This window comes from Sorex araneus, chromosome 1 (assembly GCF_027595985.1).
Source record: "Sorex araneus isolate mSorAra2 chromosome 1, mSorAra2.pri, whole genome shotgun sequence".
NCBI classification, from domain to species: Eukaryota; Metazoa; Chordata; class Mammalia; order Eulipotyphla; family Soricidae; genus Sorex; species Sorex araneus.
In genome coordinates this window covers 236,671,173-236,682,875 of record NC_073302.1, presented here as the reverse complement: position 1 = coordinate 236,682,875, position 11,703 = coordinate 236,671,173, and the positions used below count along the sequence as shown (strand labels likewise).

The window sequence follows — 11,703 nt, the reverse complement described above, 5'->3', positions numbered from 1 at the left end:
AAGCCTGGCAAACTACCGAGAGGACCCTGCCTGCATGGCAGAACCTGGCAAGATACCCGTGGCATATTCGATATGCCAAAACAGTAATAAGAAGTCTCACAATGGAGATGTTACTGGTGCCTGCTCGAGCAAATTGATGAACAACAGTGCTGCGACAGTGCTATTTTTCCCCTTTTTTATTGCTTCACCGTGAGATACAGTTACAAAACTTTCATGTTTGAGCTTCGGTCATACAATCATCAAACACCCATTCCTTACCAATGCACATTTTCCACACTAAAATCCCCAGTATTCGACCCCCCCAACCCCATTCCATCCCTTCTCCTGCCTGTGTGGCAATTTTCCCCATATTCTCCCTCTCCACTTTGGTTACGTTCGATATTTTGAGACCAGTCCTACCACCATTCAAAACTGCCAAAAAGGCAATGCTAGACGATTTGTTTTGTATTGCTTGTTATGAATAGAATATAACGTCCAGGAAATTCTGTGTTGTTTGTTCTCTTTCAGTTTATAGTCTCTGGGTCTTGGCTGTTGATGAGATTACACGGTGCTGGGGGCAGTTTGTGTGTGTGACTGCCAAGTAACTGGAAAACTGGGGACCTGGGGGGAGGAGGCCCAGTCCTGATCCAAGTGGGCTTGGAGATCTCATCACAGGTTCCTGCTTACCTCGGTGCTACTGGCCCTACCTGTGTCTTTTGATCTGAAAAAAGGCAAATAATTGAGCTTTATATAGCTGAGCTGGAGGTGATTTGTGGGCATGGCTCTGACATACCTAACTTTTGGCCATTTAATTTCTTGGTAAACTTGGCCCCAAGTTGTTGGGGTCTGGCCAAAGGCACAGCAACAATTTTGGGGTATCTGGAAGTGTGAAGGCACCATCAGGCTGCTGATGTACTGGTCCAGCAGGTACAGGTTGACCTGCTGGAGGCACCATACCTCTATGATATATTCTTATAAGAGATTTTTTTTCAGAAAACTCTTTATTTTTTAATTACTCATATACCATCTCTTCTAAACGCATGTGCTCAGCTTACTTTCAGTCATTTGAAAGCAATTCTGACATATTTTTGCTATTTGTATATTTAAAAATATAATTGCATACATAAATGCTGTATTTCTAGAAGAGCAATTCATAAGCACTCGCTTTAATTTTCATTGTAACTTTTTTTTGGGGGGAGGATTGGTTTTGGACCACACAGAGTGATGCTAAGGGTTTTTGTCTGGTTCTGGGCTCAGCTGTTACTTCGTGTTGGGGCATCTAGTAGTTTCAGCTGCATGCAAGGCAACTGCATTAACCCCTGTGCTCTCCTACACCTGGTTATTTTGTTAAAAAAAGTCCTAGATACAAAATCTATTTTTTGTTTTAATCCCTATGGGTTCCAGGTTCACCACATCTTGCATTTAAATAAAGGCTTATATTACAGACTTCAGTAGATTCATTTGCAGATGTATAAAAGTTTTCGGTGAAAGCCTGCTTCATTCAGGCCTTTAATCTCCTCCCCGCCCATGATAATCTGCGTGATCAACTTTTAACATACTTCACCTGGGGTCGGGTCAGGGGAGGCGGGTTGTATGCACAAATGCTGTATTTCTAGAGGAGCAATTCATAAGCATTCAATTTAATTTTCATTATAACTTTTGAGCAGCAGTCCTTGGAGGTGATTAAAGACGGAACCCCACCCCGGAGGGCGTCCTTGGGGTCTGCAGATTATTTGTCCCTCCAGTACAGACAACTGCGTTAACTAAATGAAAGGAAGGCTTTGCTGCAGGCCGAACCAGCGTGTCCTTTATCCTCTGCCGCTTCAACAATTCATCAATTTGGGAAAGCCACAGGAGTTAGTAAAGACGTTAACACAAGTGCAGAAGAAACTATTCTCTTAAGACATTTCGCGATGGGAGCAGTCACCAAGTCAGGAGCAAAGTAGTTACTAACACCAATCTTATTTCCAGGAGACGTCAGCACTCGATTCTTTCCAACGCCCCACTTTGACAAAAAAAGAAAAAGAGATACACAAATCGTTGGTGGTTTTCTGCAGGCGTCAGAGCAGCCACAGGGACACAGCACTGACAGCTGCGGTGCCGCGCGGCCCCCGGTCCTCCGGGCTATGCGCGCGCACGCGCGGGGCGGGGCGGGGCGTGACGAGCGCGCGCGGCGGGGGCGGGGGCGGGACGGGCGCGCGCGGGGCCGGGGGCGGGGCGGCTGAGCCCCGGCGGGCTGGCGCGCGCGCGCGCGCGCGGCGCCCGTGCGGTCGGCAGGGGGCGCTGCGCCCTCACGGCGCGCTCGGCCCGCCGGCCCCCGGGTGCTGTCCGCGGCGGTTCGATTGGAGCAGCCGCCGGAGAGGGCTTGGCGCCATTTTGAAGCGGAGAGGAGGAGGAACGGCCGGGCTGGCTGCGGAAGGGGAGGGGGGGGAGGAGGCGATTGGATGCGGCGGCGGCGGCGGCGGCTCCCGGAGAGCAGCGGAGTGAGAGGAGTCGCGAGCCGGGCAGCCGGAGGTAGGGAACGATCCAGTTAACGGGAAGAAAAACGTCCCTGCGCTCGGAGCCGCCGCGCTCCATTTTTGCGCGGCCGCCAGCGCGGCTGGTGTCTGCTGGCGGGGCTCGAGCGCCGCCCGCTCTCGCCGGCCGAGACTCGCCCGCCCGGCTGCGGGGGCTCGGCGGCGGCCCGGGGGCCCCGAGTGCGGGGCGCGGGCGGGGGGCGCGGGGGGCCCCGGCGGCGCCGTGGGGGGGGGGTTGGGGAGGTCCCCGTGGCCCGGCGCGCTTCCTCCACGCCGCCTCGGGAAATTAAACTTGCCGCCCTGGCCGGGGCCCGGGCGGCGGCGGCGGGCGGTGACCTTGCGCGCGGCCGGGGGTCCGCGCTGGCCCCGGGGGCCGCCCGCGCCCTGCAGCCGCCGCCCCTCCCCCCCGCCCGGCCGGCCGGCGGCTGTTTCCCGGGCGGCAGGCGGGCGGCGCGGCGCTCCTGTTGAATCCTCCCGCGGGCGGGTTTTCCCCCCTTCCGGGCGAGGGGCGGGGAGCGCGGGGCCCGCCCGAGCCTCGGGGCGGCGCGCGTGTGCGTGTGCGGGCGGCCCGGGCCGCGGCGACCGGCCGGCGGGAGTGACATTTTCCCGGGGCGGCGCGCCGCGGAGCTGCCGCCGCGAGCGGGGGGCGGCGGTGGGGGAGACGGGGCCGGCCCGGGGGCTCCGACGCGCCTCCCGGCCCGTCCCGGCGACCCGGGACCGGCCCTGGGGCAGGGCGTGCGCGCGTCGGCGCCGGACTGAACCGTGTGGCACCGCGCTCGGCCCGAGTGACACTCGGAAAGTTTGTGGCTGCGGGAGCCGCCGCGTTTGCGGGGGGTGAGGGGCGGAGGGAGTTACTCCACAGGGGGTGGGTCGCCAGGCTGGGACGCGGCCCTCCCCCACCCGCTCCAAGCCCGGCTCGGTCTGCGGGACCGCGGGCTCCCGCGCCCCCCGCGCCCGACCCCATGCCCCCGCGCGTCCTGGGCAGCGCCACGGGCCCGGGCCGGCGGCTCCGGGCTCGGCTCCTGGGCGCGACCCTTCCCTCGTCGTTAGTTGCAGCACAAACTAAGCTCGTCGCCTCTCGCCTCCAAAGTTGCTCGGGAGTCGTGTAGCGGCGGTGCCTGGGGTGCCGTCTGCTGTCCTAACCAGATCACCGTGAACGCGTCGGGGTGTGTGTGTGTGTGTGTGTGTGTGTGTGTCTGCGTAAAATTAGTGGAATGGTAATGATTTCAAACGGGAACGACTGGAGGACCATTGTTCCTCCCTCGCACATCCAGATGAAGTTCCAGCACGAGAGCGGTTGCTCTCGTAACGCGGGTGGTAGTGCTCGAGAGCAGTTAAAAACAGAAGCGGTGTGAAGCGGAGTGAGCGCGAAGGGAGGACTGTTAATCTCCACGGAGCATGTGTCAGAGGTGTTAGCAGTTCTAGGATAATGAAACCAACGTTCTTGCAGGTCTGCAGGGCTGTGTGTGGAGCCAGCAATTGCTCTTTTTAACACCCGGTGATAGCAGGAACCCTGATTCCAGTGTAGCATGGCAAATGTAGGTGAAAGTCTCAGTGGGGACTTAAACGTTGAGATACATTTATTATCAAGGACAACTTTAGAAGCAAGTGCTTTTACCTAACGTATACACAATATCCCTTTGAAATTACAAATCTCCATAGAAAAGTACGCTCTAAATATTTTAACTTAAAATTTGTTTTCTGTTTTGGGCCCACATGGGCGGTGCTCAGGGCTTTATAACTCCTGCTCTGGGCTCGGGGATCACTGCTGGAGGGGGTTCTGGGGACCGTAATGGGTGCAAGGCAAGCAAGTGCCCTACCCGCTGTCTTACATTGCCCCAGCCCTGAACACTTTTTTTATTGATGGTTCATAAATATTCCTTTTTAACTGGGTTTTATATGAGGGTGTATTTTAAATGATAAGGTAATGTTTTTACAGGTTAGGGTTGGCTTTTTTTTTTTTTTTAAAGAAGAGTTTTTTTTTTGCACAGGGGTTACTCCTGGCTCTCCACTTAGGAATTACTCCTGGCTGTGCTCGGGGACCATGTGAGATGCTGGGAATCGAACCTAGTCGGCCCCGTGCAAGGCAAAAGCCCTACCCGCTGTACTGTCGCTCCAGTCCCAAGTAGAGCTTTCTTGACCTAATCTTTTTGGTGTTGTTGAGGTTGATTTTTCTGTCGCTGTTTCTGCCACTGCTTTTGTACTCTTCCTGCCATGTTTTTTTATTATTATTATTTTAAATTATTATTGAATTTTGGGCCACATCCGGCAGCTCATGGGTTCCTCCTGACTCTGCATTCGGGAATCTTGCGTTGCTGGGGCGGGCTGGTGATGGGAGACGAGGGACACCTTTACTAGGATGCTGGGGATCGAACCTAACCTGTGTAAGCGTGTGCGAGATGCATGCACTGCCTGCTCTACTGTCAGTAATTCGGCCCCTCCTCCTGCTGCTTTTATTCCTCTGTTTTGTGTGTTTCATTCCCCCAAGAATTGGAGAGAGGAGTAGTGATGCTGATAGGTGTTAAGAGATGTTTTTGACTAAGTTTATGTGATTTGTCGTATGGAGTTGTCTGTTGAATAAGTAGTTCTAAATGTTACAAAGACAAACGAAACTATTCTGCAACTTTAACAGCCCCAGAGAAGTGTTTTGAGAAAGAGACTTTTATTTGTGACTTAAGCCTAAAATGGAGTGATGCCCTATATTATCTAGAATTTGCCTTGGTGAAGTGTGAAGAATGAGTTAGTGGGATATACTCAAAACTTGAAGAGAAAAGGAATATTTGAGGAGATTAAATTTTTTTTAATTTTATTGAATCACCGTGAGATAATTACAAGCTTTCATGTTTGGGTTATAATCTCACAATGATCAAACACCCATCCTTCTACCAGTGCACATTCTCCACCACCGATATCCCAGGTATACCTCCCCTTTCCCACCCTCTCCCTGCCTCTAAGGCAGACAATATTCCACATACTCTCTCTCTACTTTTGGTCATTATGGCTTGCATCACAGACATTGAGAGGTCATCATGTTTGGTCCATTATCTACTTTGGGCATGCATTTCCCATCCCAACTGGTTGCTCCAGCCATAATTTTCTTAGTGATCCCTTCTCTATTCCATCTGCCTTCTTCCCTCGCACATGAAGCAGTCTTCCATGAGGAGATTTTCTTTCCCTTTCCTTTTCTATCTGTCCCACCCCCTTTGGCTTTCTTCTCATTATGTGTTCATCAAATAGACAAATAGACAAATAGAGCTTAACTGTGATTTGCTTTAAATGGCACATAGATATTAGAATAGAATAACTGTGCTTCCATTGTTAGTATTAGGCATCTTAAAGATTTTTATTTCACTTTTTTCATATAATTGAGAAATTTCTTTCAGATTATAATTTAAAGTTGCAATTATTTTCATGAATTGGGGCAACGTAGAGATCTAGAAGCATGAGAATTTCCCTATGGTCTGAATTAATTTTTCAGAACTTAAGCAATATTTAAAATTATTGCCAATACTCTATTATTCTCCAGTCCTTTCTCCCCCACTACCCCCTTTTCATCCCCCATTCACTCAACCAAGAAAGAAAGTTTCAGGGTCAACCATCTGTTTTCAGAGTCTGGTTTTAATGATTTCTGTCCAGGAATCAGCCCACTTAAAGTTGTCTCAGAAGAAAGCCTCTTGCATGTTTCTTTTGGAAACACCCGCTTCTTGGTCTTTCATTGTGTATCTTTCACTGTACCTGATAGGACAATTGCTTTATTCTTTGTGACACTTGAGAGTCAGAGTAATTTGAAAAAGTTAGTATTGAACTTCTATTGTGTTAGGTCTGTGTTTTTCACTTTTATTAAAATTTTTCTTTTTTTGGGGTTGCACCGGGAATGCTCAGGGGTTACTTCTGGTTCTGCACTCAGGAATTACTCATAGGAGTGCTAGGGGACCATATGGGATACTGGGGATAGAACTTGGGTCAGTTGCGTGCAAGGCAGACTTGGCCCTACCCAATGTACTATCACTCTGGCCCCCCAAAATTTTTGTATTAATACTTTCTGGTTTGGGGGCTACTCCCTGTGGTACTCAGGTTTATTCCTGACCCTGTGCTCACTACTGGTGGGGCTCCGGGGACCATAGGTGGTGCTGGGGATCTAATTCAGGTTAGCTGCACGCAAGGCAAGCACCTTATTCTCTGTACTCTCTGCCCCAGTATTCTTTTTTTTTAAAAAATTTATTTGCTTGTAACTCATCTTTGATTTCAAAATTACAACAGGGATTGGGAGAAAATTGTATTTAGTTTGAGTATTCCTGTTCGGTAATGTTAAAAATTTAAAAAATACTTAGTTTAAAAAATAAAGTGGTAATTCTTTTGAGTATATATTCACTTTTTTTTCTTCTTTTTGGGTCACACCTGGCGATGCACAGGGGTTACCCCTGGCTATGCACTCAGGAATCACCCCTGGCGGTGCTCAGGGGACCATATGGGATGCTGGGATTTAAACCCGGGTGGGCCGCGTGCAAGGCAAACGCCCTACCCGCTGTGCTATCGCTCCAGCCCCTATATATTCACTTTTAAGGCTTACTAATGATACTGCCAGTGGTTTGCAATTCTGATTTTTGGGGTGTGGAGCTCAGCTCTTTCCTCTATTCAGTTATGAATCACTGGATTATAATAGTTCTCCCCATACTTAAAAGGCCTTTATTGTTAGTTTAGCTGAAAAATGGAGAATGTTTGCTGTTTTAAAAAATACTATTTTGGGGGAGCACACCCAGCAATGCTCTGGGCTCCTTGCCCTGCCCTCAGCAATCACACCTGGTGGTGCTTGGGACGCCAGGCATTGAACCCGGGTTGGCCACATGCAAGGCAAGTATCTTACCCTACCCACTGTACTATTATTACTCATGTCCCCCCCAACCTCCCGCACCAGCAAATATTTATTTATTTTGACCATATTTGGTAGTGGTAGTGCTCAGGGATTATTCCTGGCTCTGGCAGGCCCCAGGGACCATAATTGCCAAGGATTTAACCCAGGGCAGCTGCATGAAAGGCAAGTTCTCTGCCTGCTATACTCTCTTGCCCCTGTATGTTTGCTTTTTTTTTGGGAGGGGGGGTGTCACATTCGGCGATGCACAGGGATTACTCCTGGCTCATGCACTCAGGAATCGCTCCTGGCGGTGCTCGGGGGACCACATGGGATGCTGGGAATCAAACCCAGGTCAGCTGCGTGCAAGGCAAATGCCCTACCCGCTGTGCTATCACTCCAGCCCCATGTTTGCTGTCTTGGGACTGTAATTATTTTGGTTGGAAGCAGGATCATGCAGTGAGGAAACCATGAAGCTCAGACTCAAATGACTGAAGTTTAGTTGTTTACATCTTAAAGCCAATAATATGAGGTATTTAACAATACCCATAGTAATTCCTGGGTTCTAATGATAAGTTATTAATAGTAAGAACTAGAAATACCTGGTTTAGATGTGTAAAAGTTTAAAGTCAGCTTAGACTGATTAAGTTGGAGGGTCTTTTGAGGTATCTTTGTAGTCAAGATCTAAAAGTTCTTCACAGAATTGCCTTTCTTTGACAGAGAGTACTCTGACTAGATTCAATAAGAATGAACAAATATTCTGTTCTTGCAATACCAGGGATGTTGCAGTAAACAGAATGAAGGCCCTACTCTCTGAAGGCTTAGAGTAATGGTCGGCCATTTGACCAAGGTGCTGAGCACTGGTCTCTGGGTTGAGGATTCTCCAAGGGGTAGATCTTCCTTCATCTTCAGTGACAGTTCATGTTAGCCAGACTGAGTAGGAAATTGACCAGAGGGGATATTATAATGCCAACAGTTATCTGTGAGAGAATGATTAAGGGTTTCCCTAGGCAATGTAGAGATCCCTTTTTTCTTTATCTCAGAAGTGCACTAGGAAAACTCCACAAAGTTATCCAAAATATATCCTTTATCTGCCAAAATTTTCTGCATTTCACATAGACTTCAGATGGGTGGTGAAGAGTTGGTGATAGACTTGAGGTTGGGGAGATAGAGTACTTTCAAGTGTTGTATGTATATTTCCCTCACCCGTTTTTGGGTGGCTACCCCTGACTGTTTGCCCAGCTTAATTCCTGACTTCGAGGGATTACTCCTGGTGGGGGTTGTGGGGACCACATGGGATGCCAGGAGTTACATCTCAGTTGGCTGTGGGAAGGGAGGTGTTCTACCACTGTACTATCTCTCTGTGTTGTGTATTTTAAAAGTTATTAGTATTGTATGGGGGCAGGGAGTGGCAGTATAGTCAGTAAGGCGCTTGCCGGCGGGTTTGATCCCCGACATCCTGTAGGGTTCCCCAAGCACTGCCAGGAGCGATTCCTGAGTGCAGAGCCAGGAGTAACTCCTGAGCGTTGCAGGGTGAGGCCCAAAAAGTTTCAGTAATGTAAACTACAGAATCTCAAAAAATTTATACATATTCATGGAAAATTCTAATAGAACAGAAAAGTAAAAATAAGAGCTATGTTTTTTCTTTACCCCAAATGGTAACTGCTGAGTTTCCAGAAAATTAAAAGAATCATACAAATGCTGTTGTACTTTATTTTTATTTTTAATTATTACTAAGTTTTTGGGTTTTTGGTCACACCTAATAGTACTTAGGGGGGCCGGAGCGATAGCACAGTGGGTAAGGCATTTGCCTTGCACTCGGCCGACCCGGGTTCGATCCCCGGCATCCCATATGGTCCCCCAAGCACTGCCAGGAGAAATTCCTAAGTGCAAAGCCAGGAGTAACCCCTGAGCATTGCTGGGTGTGACCCAAAAAGCAAAAAAAAAAAAAAATGATAATAGTACTTAGGACTTATTCTTGGGTCTGTCCTCAGGGATTATTCCTGTCAGGGCTGGGGGACCATATGCGGTGCTGGGGATTCCATCCCTGGGCTAGTGTTGTGCAAGGCAAGCACCTTAATTGTATATCTCCATCTGCTAGTATCCCTGGATCAGAGTTGCGCAAGGCAAGCACCTTGTACAATATCTTCATGTGCTAGCATTCCTTATACCTTATAAAGGTTGTTCGTTCTCTCTCCCCCACCCTCTCTCTCTCTCTCTCTCTCTCTCTCTCTCTCTCTCTCTCTCTCTCACACACACACACACACACACACACACACACACACGGTGCTTAGGTTGCTGGGTATCGAACTTATTTATTGTACTATTGCTTATTGCTCTGGCCCCTGTAGTTCTGTTTTGCTTTTGGACCACATCCAGCAGTACTCAACATCTGTTCTTGGCCCTGTGTGTGGTACTGGGGACTAACTGGGTTGGTAGCATGAAAAGCAAGTGCCTTGCCTACTCTGACTCTTTTTCTTTTTAATGAGATAAGATTTTTCTTTGTAGATCTGGGGAGGAGAGGTTATTGGTTTAAAAGACTTGTCAATATCCCATTCCTATGGTAATTAAGTGGAGGTGACATTAACTTAATTGTGCTCTTTTCCCAGCATGTATATATCAGTACAACTTGTATGCCTTTAATATATACAATTTAATGTCAAAGGTTATCTTAATAAAGTGTTTAAGAAAAGGTTGTCTTTAATTATGATAGATACAGATAATATCAAATCATTGGCACTTTTTTTTTTACTCTATACTTAATCCTAGTATAGACCGTGGCTTCTCAAAAAGGGACGATAATGGACATTTCCTTTCCCCTGCTATTTGGCATGTCTACAGAGACAATTTGGTGGTCACACTGGGAGATGGAATGAAGAGAAGATCTAGTAGATAGAGGCCAGGGACGTTTGTAAACATTTTCCTACAATGTATAAGACAGACTTCCACAACAAAAAGTTATCTGGTTCAGAATGTTAGTCATGCCAAGGTATAAAAACTCTGGTCTATCAGAGCTAGCCTGGGGAGCCTATAATTAGCACCCAGCTTAGCAGTTTTAGTCTTGCCCATTAACTTTGATGCAAGTAATCAAGCAGCTGGAGAAGAGAGACTGGTAAAAACAATATAAAGTGGGGTCCAGAGTTACAGTTCAGTACAGTGATAGTACAGTAGATACTGTTGCTTGCCTTCACATATGGCAGACCCTTCCCATTCCATGTGGACCCCTGAGCATCATCAGGAATGATCCCTGAGTGCAGAGCCAGGAGTTAGCGTAGAGCAAAGCCAGGTCTGACTCAGACACAAAATAATTCCTGGCTCTGTGCTCAGGAATCACTGCTGGCACTGCTACATCCTAGGTAAGCTCCTTACCCACTGTTCTGCCTCTCCAATCCCTTAACCTCCTTTCTTGGTTCAAAACATGTATCCTGACTTGTGTCCTCCACCTTAAGTTGTAAAGGATGGTGATTTGTTACCATGTCAGAGATGTTAGGATAATATTGACCCTTCCTCTGTTTCTTCTCACACCAAGGGAGCTACTAAAGGCTGTTGACATTGATACAGTATTTCCAAAGTGATTTTTACTGTATACACATAATACTTTGAAAGTTAAAAATGAGAAAGCAGCTGTAGAGATATAACCCACCAGTAGGAGTGCATACTTTGCATGCAGGAGGCCTGGGTACCATTGCCAACATTACATAGTTGTTCCCAACTCATACCCTTCTCCCTACCATTCTCTGCACCCTGGGTGGGAGTAAATCATAGAGCAGTGCTGGTTGTGGCCAATTTTTAATTTTTATTTTATACCTGTTGATGATCAGGGGCAACTCCTGACTTGAACTCCTGACTTGAATTAACTACTCCTGGCAGTGCTCAGTGGATCATAGAAGGTGCCAGGGATTGAACCTGGGTTGGCTGCGTGCAAGGTAAGCGCCTTACCCATTGTACTATTGTTCTGGCCCTAGTTTTGGCTAAATTTAAAAAGAAAAAAAGGTATTGTTGGACCCAGAGGGATAGCATAGTGGTTCAGGGTGCTTGCTTTGAAAGTGTGTGTCCTGAGTTCAAATTCCAAGTGTCCTCAGGATGCCCAATTTGATCCTAACAGCTCTGTTTTCTGCTTTCCCTGGCACTTCAAGTGATTTTTGGCTACACTGCAGCCATGTGTGTCTAGGAATCACAGAAAGAGGTGTGACCCCTCCATTAACCACAACATTAACAAAAAAGGTGGTGGTGGTTGCTGTTTTTTTCGTTGATGCTGGAGCCAGAGAGATAGCACAGTGCGTAAGGTGCTTGCCCTGCATGTGTCCGATCTGGATTCAATCTTTGGCATCCCATGTGGTCCCCTGAGCACCTCCACGA

General features: G+C 48.1%; 1 protein-coding gene across 8 annotated transcripts in view; it reads left to right on the top strand.

The window, feature by feature from the left end:
• The first annotated feature begins 2,379 nt into the window (after window positions 1-2,379).
• PDS5B (PDS5 cohesin associated factor B) overlaps window positions 2,380-11,703 on the top strand; it is a 171,030-nt gene continuing 161,706 nt past the window's right edge. For 7 of the 8 annotated variants that reach the window (XM_055140560.1, XM_055140551.1, XM_055140563.1 and 4 more), the window contains exon 1: window positions 2,380-2,493. The gene's annotated coding sequence lies outside the window, so the exon portion shown is untranslated. Of the gene's footprint in view, window positions 2,494-11,165; window positions 11,271-11,703 lie in introns of all 8 variants that reach the window. The other variant, XM_055140527.1, reaches the window with a different exon arrangement.